We start from the raw sequence: 16,086 nt of genomic DNA, 5'->3' as shown, positions 1-16,086 counted from the left end.
GTTTGTTGAAAACGAACATGCAACACAATACATACCATCAAATATGTATAGAAACGATAAAATATTTCAAGTTCCAGGTGCAAATACCGTGGCAATGTTCACAAAAGATATCGATATAAATGGCGGTTATGATCGGTTGTGTATGATAGAATGTTCCGCAACCTTTTATTATTAAAAGCAGGCGACAATAAATCTATGTATATCGATAAACTAAAAAATACTACAAATATTCGATAACGATGCGTGTTTCTCGTTTACCTAGTAATCCTTTCATTCTCTATTTACGTTTTCAATAAAACCGAACAATTACTTTATTTGTTTATATATTTTATTATTAATGATTTTTATCGACCATTTCTAATCGGTCGTTGCTTAATAAATATTTTCTCTTACCGTTAAATATTATTTCTCTTTTAAATATCGTTTTTAAAATCATACATATTGGATAATTGTTTTCACTGGTAATATTTTTAAAGCTACTACACACACTGAGTCACGAATGTATTTGAACGCTTACTGTAAAACTTAATATTAACGTTTTCTATAGTTTAAACTATACATTACAATATACATTACATATAGCGTTATAATTACATTATTACATTGTTTATCATATATTACATTATTTTATAGTTACATTCATTTTCTATTTCTATTTTTATTATATTTCACATTCTCCATTTACCAACGCCTGCTTGCTTTACTGGAAAACGTAGCAATTCGATTACCATGCATTAAAGTGCCGAGAGTGCGAATCATGACATTCTCGAGATGACCCCTTCAGGACAACCAGACTGCTTTCCGCTCTCTTAAACGGATATGTCTGGACCCTTGTCTGAATCTGAGAATATTATATACTTCATCAAGTAGTCACGGAATTACCTAGAGAACTTGCGATTACATTGCATTCTGGCGATTCTCATTCACGGAGTATGAAAACGAAATATATTCCAGATTTATCACCTCGACTGCCTCTTTTAATGTCATTTCAAGGAGAACCAGGGCTTTAGGTATATCTTTTGAACGACTATGCAAAGAAACGCGTGGGTTTAATTGCAACTTGAAGAACGTTCTCAATTTCTATGGAACGCTTTCTCTCTCTGAGAAGCAGTTTTCTTAACATTTTCTGTCCGATTAAATGCATATATTAATTGCTTTTCATGAACCGCAATTCAATAATAAATTTTACTAATGAAAAAGAAACAGTCAATCAATGGCTACAGAAAATATTTACACACCAATGTATAAGTTAACGATAGAGTAATATAGAGTGAGATTAGGAAGATAGAAAAGAAAATATAATAAAATAGAAATTTTCACTTCCCTCAGAAGTAGCAATGAATGAGAAAACATCTTTCTCCTCTAATATTCTTTTAATTCAATAAATATGCTGAAGCGATACCATACTATGGAAGCAGGTTACTCGCATAAATCTTTGTTACGATGGAGTCGGTGCTCTTGCAGAAAATTAACGTGTCGCGAGATGGTATAAGACAAGGATACGGACGGGAGAAGTGAACAAAGTAATTTAATACATTTTGCATTCTGTCTGAAAAGGCGTATATTAATAGCATACAAAATAGAAGATAATTATCTTAGAGTAATATCTTCTGAAAAATTTTAACTGTTTAAAAGTCTTAAGAATTTAATTTCTATCCTCAGTGATCTCAAACACTGTTTCAAAAGAAACTCAATCTCGATGAAATCAAATCCCAATAATGAAAAAAGCCCCTCGTTTTACAATCCCATTCGCCATCAGTAACATCCACTCGCCTTAAAATAAAGAAATGCTCGATATAGAGTGCTCCATTTCTTTCCCCAATAATGGAGACATAACATTCGAAGGACCCACGGTCGAAAGTTCGCCACGATTTACGCGTCTTTCGATGCTAGTCGCTTGATAATGTCGTGTACGGTGATCGTGGCACGATCGAGTCGAGTTTCATAAAAAGGACGAGGGGTGAATCAGTCATGGAAAGAAGGATAGCGGTAAAAAGGTTCCGTATCATGTGACAATGAGATACCGTTGAACATCGTTCGTCGACGTATATATACGTACAAGCAGTTTCTGGACGGACGATCTAACCGAAACGAGAGACAGGTCGGTCCAAGCTGGTAGAAAACGATGGTGGGATGATCCAGGTTGATGGAGGAATCTCGATGAATCGGGGTAATGGTCTTCCACGCCTTGTGATCCCTCTTTGACGCTCGTGTACTGCGAACATGTCGCAGAAATCGCTTGGCTGCTCCACTTGCAGGTATAATAGTTACATACATACTCCTAAATGCATTGCATTTGCGTAGTGAGACTGATGTGACTGGTAATGTAAATTAGATTTGGTACCAGTGAGAGGCATTTCAGCGAAATTGTTGAATATTATTGTGATAATCAATATTTTTAATGGAATATTATGTAGATAGGTAAATTATATCTTATATCCTTATGGATCAGACAATTCGGGAAATTATTTATGGCTGGAATATTTAAAGGTACTGATTGTAATAGAAGTTGCTGTATTATGCTATAACATAAATACACAGCGTTCAAATGGGATTGGCTTATATGTGTGTTTTATGTATAGCGTGTAAAAATATTGATTGAAGAATAAAAGTAACTTAACAAGCCCATTTTGAGTTAATATCCCTTTATGTAATTGAAAGATTATTTATAACCTTATAGTAAATTAATAGTTAAAATTATCTAATAACGAAACGACAACGTAATTATTAAACGTAGCCTTTTAGTTACGATAGTCTTATATATTATACCAAACACGAGCACGGTCATATAATTCTGGTCGATTAATCGTGTTTTGGTAATCTAGATTAAATATTATACTTTATATAAGACCAACAGGTGTTCTAATATTTTGTGAATGGGAAAGTATCTCATTCTTAATCGGAATTCAATATCAAAGAAATAACGATAAATAAATTATGAAGATTTGTAATTTGTGAGATCATTCGTCTTGTAATAAAGTAAACCGAAGCATGTTTCTTAGTTTTCAAAGAAACTCGAGGGATATAAGGAATCAAGAGATCTCGTTACAACTTCTAGTATAACTAAGGAAATTAATCTCCGTATATATGGATTGAATTTACGGTTCACGATCAACGTCAAGACACGTACTTAGTTATACCAATGGTCAGAGTGGTCAGGTCAGGAATCAGAGACGAATCACGTTCCACCAAGAATCAATCATTATGGCGAAGCAATCTCAACTCAATCGTAAAATTTTTTCATCAAATTACACGTATTCTTCATCTGCTAGTATCCTTGTTCGATGTCGTTCTCAGAGAGATGATAAAAAAGCTTGAAGGGAATTCCAGAAGTTTTTACGGAAACGAATGCCTACGTTGATTTAACAATTTAATTTAATGTCGAAACTTAATATTTCTGGTATTTTATATAGAGGAAACGAAATTTTAAGCAGTGGAAGATTTGGTGATATTTTTTAAACAATTGACTGGTACTGGTAATATTATAGTTGAGAAAAGTTGAACTGTTATAAAATCATGACGTGAAAAGTGTATTTTTAGGGGATTATAATAATAACCATAGTAAATTAATGAATACTTCCCTCGTTCCATAGAAGTTTTGAAATAGATTTTATCCATCAGAAGTGAAATGTAAAATTGCGTCAATTAAATATGACTGGATGGTATTTGAATATTTGAAGATAAAGGTTTCGAGCGATAATATTTAATCATTACTGGAACGGAAATTATGAAAGGTTATGAGAAAATTCATTCGGAATGTGATATTTCTCCGAACTATTTATCCCTGCAGTAACAATATTTCAGACTATGTTAAATCTGACTCGTTAGATCCAGTGCAGAAGAAATAAATCTTTGCTCGACTTTTTTATATATGTACTGATTTATATTCAATTTTCTATTCTTTTTTCTCTGGTCACCTATCTTTTTTTTTTGTCATTACATAGTTCTTGAAGTATACACGCGATGCTTAGGTTTACTTGAATACAAAAGATTTTGTTCCTGTCTTGTTTCTCTTAAATTTTCCTTTCTCAGTAGTGTTGTATTATTAATGTATTAATATCGTAAACGAATCTATTCGCAAGAATATCTGAAAACAATCGAAATAATTATTATATTTACGTAATTTTTGCTACACGATAAGAATAGCCATTATATCAGATTTCTATAATATAATAATAATATTTATATATCATAGTTAATTTTCATGCAATAAAACACAAAACTAATTAAAGAGAGAAAATTAGTTGCACCAGAATCAAGGCAGTTGTTCGTTTTAAATTCCATTCGCGTTTACTATTAGCCAGTTGGTGAAAGAGGTCGGCTAAAAAAAGAAAAAATGGGCAAAAAACACAAGTTAAATTTACCCGTAGAGTTGTTATCGCGCATATCCTGTTCGACAACGACGCCGAGCGTTTTTAATTAATTCGTCGCTTTTACGCGACATGAAATTAATTTCACGTTCAAACAGCACACGGAAAATTTATGGCTATGAAATATATATTTCGTTCAGTCATGGTACGATCCTCGACTGAGTATTTTGAATAAACTTCTCGTTTCGTACAGTCGAAACAATCATTTATCTATTTGCCTTTAACTGGCGATCATTGGTGTTGTTAAATGATATCGTTGAACTTCCATGATCAATTAGGCGATTAATTTGAATTTTACGGATTAGTTCTTTACATAAAATTCTGATTGCTGTTTAAAAATTTGACCTCATTTCGTAATGCACACGTTGTAATGTGACGTTTCGTCGGTAATTATATCCGTGAATAATACAAAGCCATGTATGAACGCTTGATGGCGTTTCATTTGTTTAATTAATCTCACTCGTTTACCGGGAACGCAATCAGAATTCAGAATGGAATCGAGCAAATAAGTAATTGTGTTTCGATATGAAACGATAAAAATCTATAATGCGACTAATTGCGAGCAGCGATCGCTCTAAAACTTGATACTTGCTACAATTATTGTTACAGTCGAATAATTACTTTAAGTTGTACATGAGCGCCTCAGAAGTCAAACAGATCAACTCAAATTATTGTTAATTTCATTACACAAATATGCGAAGAATATTCAGTTTTCCAGAAATAAAATTACTTATTTCCATAGATTCATTTATTGTAAGATGACATAAATAATAACAAATTTCAAGATAATCGCCAATAATCCTATAGTCGATACGAACGAATGAATTTAAAAAAATTACATCATAGTGTACAAATTATTTTTACATCTGCAAAACCGATACTACCTTTTTCACCGACTCGATAAATAGATGTGTAACGATTTTCGTTAATACAAATGGAAAGATCCGATATGTCTGAAAATACTATCTTGTAAAATATTTTTTTTACCAAAGAACGCAATGAAAGGAATAGTCTTTATGGCTATCAATCCAATGGAATGGCTCCGTTTCCAAATACGCTCCCATGGAAGAAAACCACAGAAATCCGGGGAAAAAATATTCGAACGATAAATTGGAATCGACGCGCCGACACAGAGAATTTATCCGGTGAAATTGAATATGCATAATGATCAGAAAGGGCGAGATAAATCGCATGAGACGTGGCACGAAATTTCGCACGTTCGGGTGTAATTAAACGGGAAAAACAGAAAGTACCGGACCAGTCACTTTTAATGAAGATTTAATTATAAATCACGGGCCCGCTGGCAATTCGGCTTGTCTGTGTATCAAAGCGAACTTCAACCATCGTGAAGCGCCTGTCCGATGAGATTATTGGCTTGTGATTATGTTTCAAGAATATTGAGTTTTCGAATTACACACGCCATATTGGCGCCAAAATTTCACCTGGACACGAAAAGTTTCTTTAATAGATGAATCGCATTATAGAATTACTCTATGAAAAGTTAAAATCTATTCTGCGTTTAGAGAAGATGTATAATAATTTTGTATAAACGAGAAGTTTTGAAACATATCTGCTATCGACTTTACGTTCGTAGAACAGTTGTTTAAAATATTTTTAAGCGCATTAAGATCAAAGTAGCAATTAAAAGTAGTACTTATCTTTTCATACGTAATATCAACAGATTACAAAGTCTTTACTTGTGAAAAATCAAAAAGACCAAACGATTGTGTGAAACAGAATTGTTTTCTATATTTGCAGATGTCTGAATTGTATCAACATTAACTTAAAGAATCAACAAGAAAATTAACTTCAAAAGAGATAGGTACTATCTTAATCTTAATATGAAAGACTCTCTTGAAACATCGCTGTATAAAATTGCAACGATTTCACAAAATACACGAAGCTACGTTTCCGACGAACGAAATATTCGTCAAAGACAAGACCAGGAACGAATAAAACTCCTGTAATAGCCCGAAGAGCTGTTCAAAAAGCGGAAATAACGTCGTTTCTGTGAACGTCGCGTCATTGTCGATTTTTTCCCGAGGAGATTATTGTTTGGAATATCCGACGTGACGAACGAAGGGAATCGATGCTCGCGGGATATTCATGCGGATCGATCGAGGCCTCCATTATCATGTAAAACGACGGTCGGACATGTAAATTTGGCGAGTGGACGATCCGAAGGAGAACGTTCCGCGCGATTGGCCCTTATCATGGAGCAGAAACAAACGGGCACGATCGATTAGATGCGGGATTCTCGTAGTCAAGAGGCTTTAATAACGCCGTGGGATACATGCCGAAAATGTCAATCGTCTGTCACCGGTTATGGTTAAGTTGAAGACTGGTATGTTAGCGGTTTGTACGAAGTGGTTCGTGAATATTGTTTCTTCCATAAACCAGGATGGAATATCCTGCATTTCTGGATCTCTTATTTATCCCTTTATACAAAAAAGAAGCGGAAGAAAGGAAACGGTAATGTAGGAATGAGAATATTGAATGGCCGAAAATCTCAAGCGGTGTTTAACCTAATGTGCAAAGTGTAAAGGTGTTAAGTGTGTTAACATCGTAAGAATGTTGGGTTATAAAGCTTTTATCCATTAAATACGAAATGAAATGATAAAAACGGTGTTTAGTAATAATTTAATTACTTAATTATTTATTTATTTATTGACGAGAAAACGCAGTAGTAGAAAAAGATGAAGATTATACAGATATGAAATACAACATGGATTTTGCTACTATATGCAACATCGACGCTCAGTTCTCTTAAAACTTCCTTTCTTCGACTCTCCCAACTGTTCAAGCATGCATACAAAACTCTTTTGCTTATCATACTAATCTAATCAGTATTCTATCACTGATCAATATCGTACTTAAATAACTAGCTACTACATGTTAAATTGAAATGCAAGGTATCATGCAATCGCGATGACTTGTAATTGTTATTGTGTATTGATAAAAACGTGTTTTGGGTGAAATATATCCAGATAACAGTCAGTCACGTAACTGGTACCGCTTGTAGCTTCTTTCGCTCGGGTCGAAAGGAAACGACTGGTTCGATAGTCTGACTTCGGATATAAGGATTCTTAGGCTATTTACTTATAGCGTGTTGCGAGTATCGTAAAACATGAATGACGGTTTGCAATCAAATTTACCCAGTGAAGGGCGAATAAATGGTAGTAAAATGCGATTGTATCTGGAATCGTATGCGTATTCGCTACCCGTATATTGTAGTACGGTATAAAGAGAAATAGTACATAACTTTTACTATTTCTTTGACTGGTGGATTTTTCGCTCTGTTGTGTTTGTCTGGTGCTTTTTTCAGAATTCGTTTAATTCGATGCACTTTATCCTTCATGAAAAACAAATTCCTGCATAATTTGCGACAATTTATCTCGTAGCGGTACGTGTTAATTTATTTGAAAATATGCGCAGAATTAATTAAACTTGCAGTCTCGTTCAGCTTGGGTAGAAAATTTTTCTAATTTCTCTAATTCTGTTTTATTCAGTATATATCTTGCTTCGTAACAAGGAGTTAGAGTAATTCACAATAATTTATTTCATGGTGAATATCTGTAAATGTACAAAGAATACAAAAACAGCTTCATCAATTCCTTTGACAAAAGTTTTCATATTTCACTAGTGGATTATTTGTAATTTATTTAACCTGATGTACATCTCCCTTTGTAACAACGAGTTTAATAATGATTTGCAAATTATTTAATTCGTGACGTGTAAATATACTTAAGAGCGATGTTAATCCCATAAAATTAAACTGACGTATGATAACACGGATTCTTATAACCGGTACACGTAATATATACTTTCGGTAAAACGTTAATAATGTAGAAGAAACTAGATGGTATCTATGTTGATACAGTATTCGACAAACTTCGGAGAAACGGAGTAATATGCTTGTACAAATTTACTTTATAATCAAGTGATATGCGTTAAAGGAACTATCGTGAAAAAGTAATTCGAAGTTAAGTATAAAGAAAATTTGCTGATTTTATACAGATGAAATTATTCTATTTGGTTATTAGATTCCATTTCTTTCGTAACGTTTTGTGTAATATACACACATTTCTTTTTACATGTGCAATTACAATTTAATTAACTACAACTACGAAAATTAATATTTCGTTAAAACTGTACGAAAATCTCCGTACCTACGTTATTAGTCCGTATAATATACACGGGCAATATATAAATAAGGCAAATGAATATTAAATCATTAAATCTTAATCTTTGTAAATGTAAGTACGTGAATGTGTAATTTATCTTTATCTTTAACAGAAATGAAATGAAATGTAAAAAGATAGAAGACACCCAACTAAAATAAATTGTTATATCCAAGATATGATTAACAGCTTATCGAGGATCCATTAATAACCCTGAAAATTATGAAATTTTTGTAATATTTAAAAAAATAGGAAAATAAAATTTGATTAATGTTAGCCCAAATAACATAGCCAAGTTGATCCTTCTATCAGAATAAAATATCAGGGACGACCGCATGGAGTTTATTGCGATCCTTCAAAACCAATCTCGAAGACGCGACGACCATTCTCGGATACGATCAGAACCCACTATCCTGAAATCCGCGTGAATTCATTCCAACTAGCATACATAATACCGCGATATATCGCGGCTCGCGCGGATACGTACGGAAATTTGCGGCTGGCTGTAATGACCGCTCAAATTGCGATTCGGAGAATTTAGCGGTGGCCATATCGAACTGTGCCGTTCGCTATGATAGGAACGCTATCACGACTGCACGACAAAGAAAATGACGAAACTGTAACTCGTGTATATACGGCCGCGTAGTTACGTGTTGTACGCGATTCGTGGTCACGACCGAGCCTTCCGTGACTCGACAACGTTAATTAGCGCTTTACTACCCTTAAGTTCGAGCTTCGCTGGAATTGCTAGCTGGCTGGCTCGCATAAACTTCATGCGACACCTCGATCTCCGTGCGTTCGTGACGATTCCATTCGTGGAACGAGCCAGTGCATGCGGGATAACGCTTTGTCCGATTATTCTTTCTTCTTTTAAGCCACGGCTGAAACTTTCCTGTTAGACCACGGTTATAGTGGATCAGTATCAGGATTGGTTCTGACGAGTGAAACTGGATTTGAAAATTCCAATGTATACACCCGTAAAAAATTTATGAGATAGGTTAAGCTAATAATAAGAACTAGAGAAAATGTCACGGTGTAAAAGAAAAATAGCATTGGTGTATAAAATATAAAATAGCATTGGGTAGACATGATTCACGGTGGCAAGATTGAAGCTGAAAGTCATTCAATGCCGAATGACAAGAATTAAATAAATAAATAATACATTGACGTATAGAGTTGGTCAGAAACGTCAACTCGACTGAACACGCATCCGCTGTAACTATAGTGTAAGATTATTTTTCCCTCTTGATCTGACATGATTCGATTCGTGTGAAGTTTCTTCCTATTTCAAATAGTCTCGTCGATTTTTGTAAATATTAGAAATAATTGAAGCGGTTAAAAATGATACGTGATCATATTTGCCTCTTTTAAGAGAGCGAAAAAATGTTTTAGCTTCGAAATACTGTGTCTTTAATTCTAGGAATCGCTCACCACTCATAACGTTCGATTTGACCTTGTTACGATCATCGAATTTTTATATTTCAATCCTGCAATGGACCGAACAAAATCTTTAATATACGATTGAAACGAGAAATCATACATACCAATAAAAGCTTTTTCGTGTTTTGTTCAATTGTGAGATAGTTTTTGGGAAAATAAAATTCGGTTGAAAATATCTGAAAGAACCTCGTAGGGTTAATACAAACACCACTTTCCCTTATGCCTGCTCTTTTCATTGACCTATACTACTACCTTTCTAACTTCTCACTGACTATCATTTGAAGACTACGGAGGAAGAACATAATAACGAGTATTTTCTACTTTTTTGAGGAAAGAGTTTTAAAATTCAATACAAACATTTATTTCGAACGAAATCTCAACATCTGACATAGATTATAAACATTCATGTACTTGTTTTATTAAAACTATTAATGTACAGTACTTTATACCTTCATTATCGTATAAAATATGAAAATAAATAATTTTTAGTAATTACTTAATCGTGTCCAGTTTTGCAAGATATATGAGAACTATATTAAAAGCGAAGTTCATGTCTATTTAGAATTTTATTATCTTACATGCTACACATATTCCATAAATAGTTCACTTCATGTCATTACAGTATTTACAAACACGCTGGGCCCATAAACACACTCGTAATATTAATAGTGTTCACTTTTACGAACAAGTATATGCACTTATAGCCTTTCAACAGGGATTGTAGAACCATAATTTACTGTTAATTCAACTTTAATCGAAACGTGCTGTATGCCATTATTCGTAGTTTCCATACAATTTATGTAACATAATGCATAAGAGTTTTTGAACAAATTTCGATCAATATATGTATATATATTACATATATGTTAGAAACTAAGTGTTCCGTAGGTGCGAGAGATCACAAGTGGATCAATGCATCTACCACCCATTTTAGCGTGAGAACATTTTCAACAATTGTCTCTATTCACACAGAAATTCATGTTCCATCAGAATTATTCTATGGGAGGAATTAGTCCGGTTAAAATTTAGTTGTTCATTTTGGTAGCTCATGAAAGGGTCTTTATGATCAGCAGGGGGGTGGAATAACGTCTCATCAGCATTACAGAAGTATACCAACCCCATGACAACCCTACAGCGAGTCATAAACACCGGTGAAAATGTAATCTTCGTTAATAAGTATTAGGGTACCTATAGAGAATCACTCAGAATATTTTACAAATTACAAGCCATTTGATCGTACAATTTGACATAAAATTGCAAAATTAGCAAATAAGAACTTACGAAATTTCATAACCTTTTTTATTGGAAATTATTTCTGAAAGTTCTTCATATAGGTACAAGTACGGAGAATTTTTTTATTTTTACTTAATTACATGTGAAATTTTCGAAAGTTCTGCTTCCATTTCTTCGATCTAATTTCTCGAATTTATGAACAAAAGTATAAAACTACTGAATAAGAAGGACTTTATTAGGAACGAATATTTTACATTTTTTCAAAGTAGACAACTTTTTGAAACTAAAAGATTACAGTATTAAAGAATTGATGTAGTGACATAATATTTTTCTCGAAAATATCTAAATTGTAGTATAATAATTGTTTTTACCAAAAAATATTGAATAAACGAATATCGTTGGAAGCAATCATGAGATTTGACATATACGTATGGCCCGAATAGAACATTCCACAAGTTCAAAAATATGGAATATTTATTTGAAGCATTTAACCAACGACAGGCGTTGCGGTTACACGGTGCACGAAAATGAATAAGCACGAACAGCCATTACTCATTTCTCGTGCGCCTACCGTAAAGCGATGTTTTACGGGACTGCGCTGTGATGAAAATGTATGGAGTATAAAAAAGAGAGAGAAACACAAAATAAATCAAACAAAACGAAGAAATGTACAACAATTAATCTTGTTGCTATGTTGGGATTCATTTTAAAGGGTAGATACATCACGTCAGGTTTCTGGCTTTTCTCGTGAAAGCTTAGTTTCTAACACGAAGAATTTAAGAATTCTTCAAAACAAAGATATTCTTACTCGCGATAGATTATGGTAGAAAAAGCAACGTTCCAGATGCAATTTATAATAGCGCGAGAATATTTCCGGCAAGATAGATTTTTGACATTTCAAACGCGCTGTTCTAAAGAATTTTAAATAATATCGTATAGCTACATATCAATGTTCACTTATTACGATACTTTACTTATTATGCTCTAATACCCAGTATTATGTACAATTATTTTTGATACCGCTTTTCGATTGTAACGTTAAAAATTTATTTAGCTGGAAATTTTTCCACGCCATCGTATATCCATGTCCAATAAAAAATAATTTCTAATTTTTTTGGCACTTGCATCCTTTACATTTGAATTCCTCAATTATCAATAGCCAGTTTACATTCGTCGCATTGCTTGTTAATTGCAAAATTCATTTCGAATTCATATCCGAGCAAATATGAAACGAGCTTCATGCTTAAGTTTCTACAAACTAACGGATACAAGAACATTTCGAACAAGCTTCGGCTGTTAGTTGCTGCAGTTTAACGTATATGATTAAACTTCGAGCAAACTTCTAGCTCTAGCTTGATAGAGTATAAGTTAGTGGGCACCAAAAGAGATATCGAGCTATCTTCCGTCGCAAACTTCCCCTAAAAATAGTTTACGTCCTAAGCTAACGTTCTAAATTAATCCTCTGAATCCTTTTGAAATTGAAAAAGACGAGATTTACCGTAATCATGGGTTAAATTGAGATTAAGTCATAAAATCCAATTTGATGTTCAAAACGTTTTTCTTCTATATCAAGGTATTATATGTATCCCTTCGTAATATTATATTTGTTTGAAACGTTAAAATAGAAAATTGTAGAGGAAGGGAAATGTTGGAATAGATAGGTATTGCAAGGATCACAATGTGATTAATCCACAAATTCCTGTAGCTTACATTGTAATGTAACATGGAAAATTTTGTCCATTTTTGTTTTGCTTGATGCAAAACAGAGATCAAGAATTAATTTTGAAATATATGTAAATTATATCTCTGTATTTTTACCAATCAATTAATTAAATTATTAACAATTAATTAAACTATAAATATTTTTATCCAGTTAAGTTTAACATAATAAATAACAATTTCGTTTTTGACGCAAGTAGAAATAATGATTATATTGTGGATTCATTTTTTATTTAATTCTGCTAATTATTGCTGATTTATTTTTCTTTCAATTTTCCTTTAATTAATGTTCGAAGAACGCAGACATTTTGTACTTCGAACAATGATACATTTTCGAAATTGACTTGACTTTATCAGATAGCTGTGAATAATGAAGGTATTTATAATGAAGACAACACAAAAGACGGATATCTTGGATTTATGTGGAAACTTGAAACGTCGTTGTACACGAGTTTAATTTGCGAAACAACATGGGGTCCTTTTAAAATCTGTGGGGATTACTTCACGACACATTACTTAAATTTGAAGATACATTGCTTAGATTTGTGTAACGACAAGCCTCGTTTAATTTGTTCCTTTCGTGAAACGAGCAATTGTATAAATATATTTTACGATTAGGAGCATAAAATATATAATTGTGAAACCTTTGATCATCTTGAATTAAAATTATATTGGCAAATGAAACCAATTAGTGACATAAGGCAAGAGACGTTCTTAATGAACCAGAAGCTACAAAGATACTATACAACTGCGATTGATAGCTCACATAATTTATCTCTCTTTAATTTGCACCTCAATATTTTTCTACGTCATTTCGTTTTCTGTTACCAGGTATACAATTAAGCATATAGGCAGATGAAAGGTAAAACAAAAACAGTAAATGTATTATTAAATTAAAATACTAAACTTGCTTTCTTCCATAGATCTATTCTGCAATATTTCTTAGCCTTTTCTCTTGTTTTTCAAATATTCTATCTAGTATCTATGTTATTGGTTCAGAATTTTACAAATTATTCAAAAAGTACCGAAAGTCTGCCACGGTTTTAAAAAATTAATTCTGTCTCTATTTAATATCTACATTATTAGTTGCAATTCTACAGCTTACTCAAAAAGTGTTAAAAGTCTGTTTCTAAAAAGCTGGAAAATTGAAGCAAACGATAACCGACTGCAATCACACGAGCCAATTTGGCTTCTTCTTCCTCTTCTTTAACACAGCGATGCATCTTGGAACACATACAGGGAACATCGAAAGATTCGCGTTATCTGTCGTACAGTATAGACAAGGACGAAACAGAACAGGAAGTAGAGAAATTTCGTTAGAGTGTGCGAAAGAGTGTTGGAAGGTAGAACTGTTGGGAAAGGTGCGAATGGAGGAGCCTCGTAACGGTCTCGGTTGTTCCGTTCCTTTATTTCCTACGGTTGGCAGATTACTTCGGCGATATTCGGGCCGATCGATGGGGAAGCACGCGAGAGCTGCATTACGTGCCACCATTGAAATAAGAGGAACTCGTGTTACTGCGACACGCTAAGCAGTTCTAACTAACGTTCAACCTTTCCTGGCTCCTGCGTGTCCACGAAGCTAACGAAAACGAACGAAAATTCAGAGGATACGGAAATTAGTTTCCCGTCAAACGCTACTTTACATTATAAATTGCGGATAAATTTATTCAACGATATTATTATTACGTTATAATTGACGTTATATTGGATATAATAATTTGGGTATAAATTAGAAAAGTTTTGTCTAGATATTAATTATTAGTAACGTTAATTATCAGTAACAAAAATTAACGATGATAGGAAGTAAAATGAATTATAATGGAAGTGTTTTGAATTGTAAAATGAAAGTGAAATGAAAATGATTACCAGTAGACTAAGAATGTCCTCATTGTCGATAATGGTTATTCGGTTAATTAGGGACAATTTTCATCATTAATGATGATTATTGGTATCCAACAAAATTTTAATCATTTATTGTAGTTATTCGTAAATTAGTATTCTTTAATCATTTATTTTCATGTCAAATCTCAAATTAAGAAAAGATTCTTTCGTTAATCCTCCTTGCGCGAATTTTAAAAACCAATTGGAATTTAGCTCGCATTCAAAGTATCGAAATCGTAAAACATTTTCTTGGAACCTTTGTAACATTAAAAGATAACATTTTTCCAACGACCAATGCCGCTAACAGAAGATTTTAAATTCTTTTATGCTTGCAAATGAACGAACTTGAGATCAAAGTGTTCTTAAACGATTACAGTATCGATTAGAACCTAAAAGCACAGAACTTCATCAAACATAGGTATCACTGTAACAATTTCCCGTGGCAAACAATTTTTCTAAAATTCGTTTCACAAAGCTGTTCAAATCAACGATATGAAACGTGTATCGAGGGCTTGAGAAGAGAAAAATATCATGGATCGCAAATTCTGTCGATACAAATTGAAACCTGTGAAGAGAGATTCTACTATTTCTTCATAGAAAAAAAAAAGAGGGAAACCTTTCCCGTGTGTGTTATTCGCATCGACATATTACAGAAACGTTTTGAATACCCTTGTGTCTCATGATCAATTAACGCCGATGCTCTTGAGATTTCGTGTTCCACAGTTAATTCGTCGTCCAATCGAAAACGTAACGTTGTTGTTTCGACGAGCTCGTTTTAACATCTAATTATAACGCTAATGCACAAAACGATTATGAAGCGTAATTACGGAGCGTGGAACGAGATTTTACTATATGATCTGATTTTGAATGGAATTCTACCAAGTTTCAGCCGATTTCGTCAAATTATTACAATTCTCTTGTACACGTACGCTCATTATGACATAAATTACGCATATTGAAATTTTCAAATGAAGGTATGCACTTTGAAGATAGAGAATCGTGTACGATGTATGCATCAGGTTTTCTCGAAATAGATTGCGGCTTTTAATCCTTTATATTTGTAGTGTATACTTGTATATATACTTTGTAGCAGGTATGTTAAGGAATTATATCAACTGTTTAACAATGTATCCTGAGAGAGCAGATTATTCTCATTCTCCGTATAGTTTCATGGAAACTAATATTATGTTTAGAATTACTATGTTTATTAAGTTAACTGAACCGTAATTGATAAATATTTCATACACAAAACTTTAGAATAA

The 16,086-nt window shown here is 33.2% G+C and overlaps 1 protein-coding gene and 1 long non-coding RNA gene across 2 annotated transcripts in view; one reads left to right on the top strand and one right to left on the bottom strand.

Moving 5' to 3' along the window:
* Positions 1-15,143, bottom strand: part of LOC139988998 (uncharacterized) — a 97,468-nt gene extending 82,325 nt beyond the window's left edge. The window contains exon 1 of the long non-coding RNA XR_011800250.1: positions 15,130-15,143. This is a non-coding gene — a long non-coding RNA (uncharacterized lncRNA). The remainder of the gene's footprint in view (positions 1-15,129) is intronic.
* The window catches only part of 5-ht7 (5-hydroxytryptamine receptor 7), a 245,595-nt gene that overhangs the window by 51,207 nt on the left and 178,302 nt on the right, over positions 1-16,086 (top strand). The gene's annotated exons all lie outside the window — the stretch shown is intronic.

Source organism: Bombus fervidus, chromosome 1, assembly GCF_041682495.2.
Source record: "Bombus fervidus isolate BK054 chromosome 1, iyBomFerv1, whole genome shotgun sequence".
Lineage (NCBI taxonomy): Eukaryota > Metazoa > Arthropoda > Insecta > Hymenoptera > Apidae > Bombus > Bombus fervidus.
The sequence above is the reverse complement of the archived record's forward strand: the minus strand, read 5'-3'. Positions and strand labels throughout refer to the sequence as shown.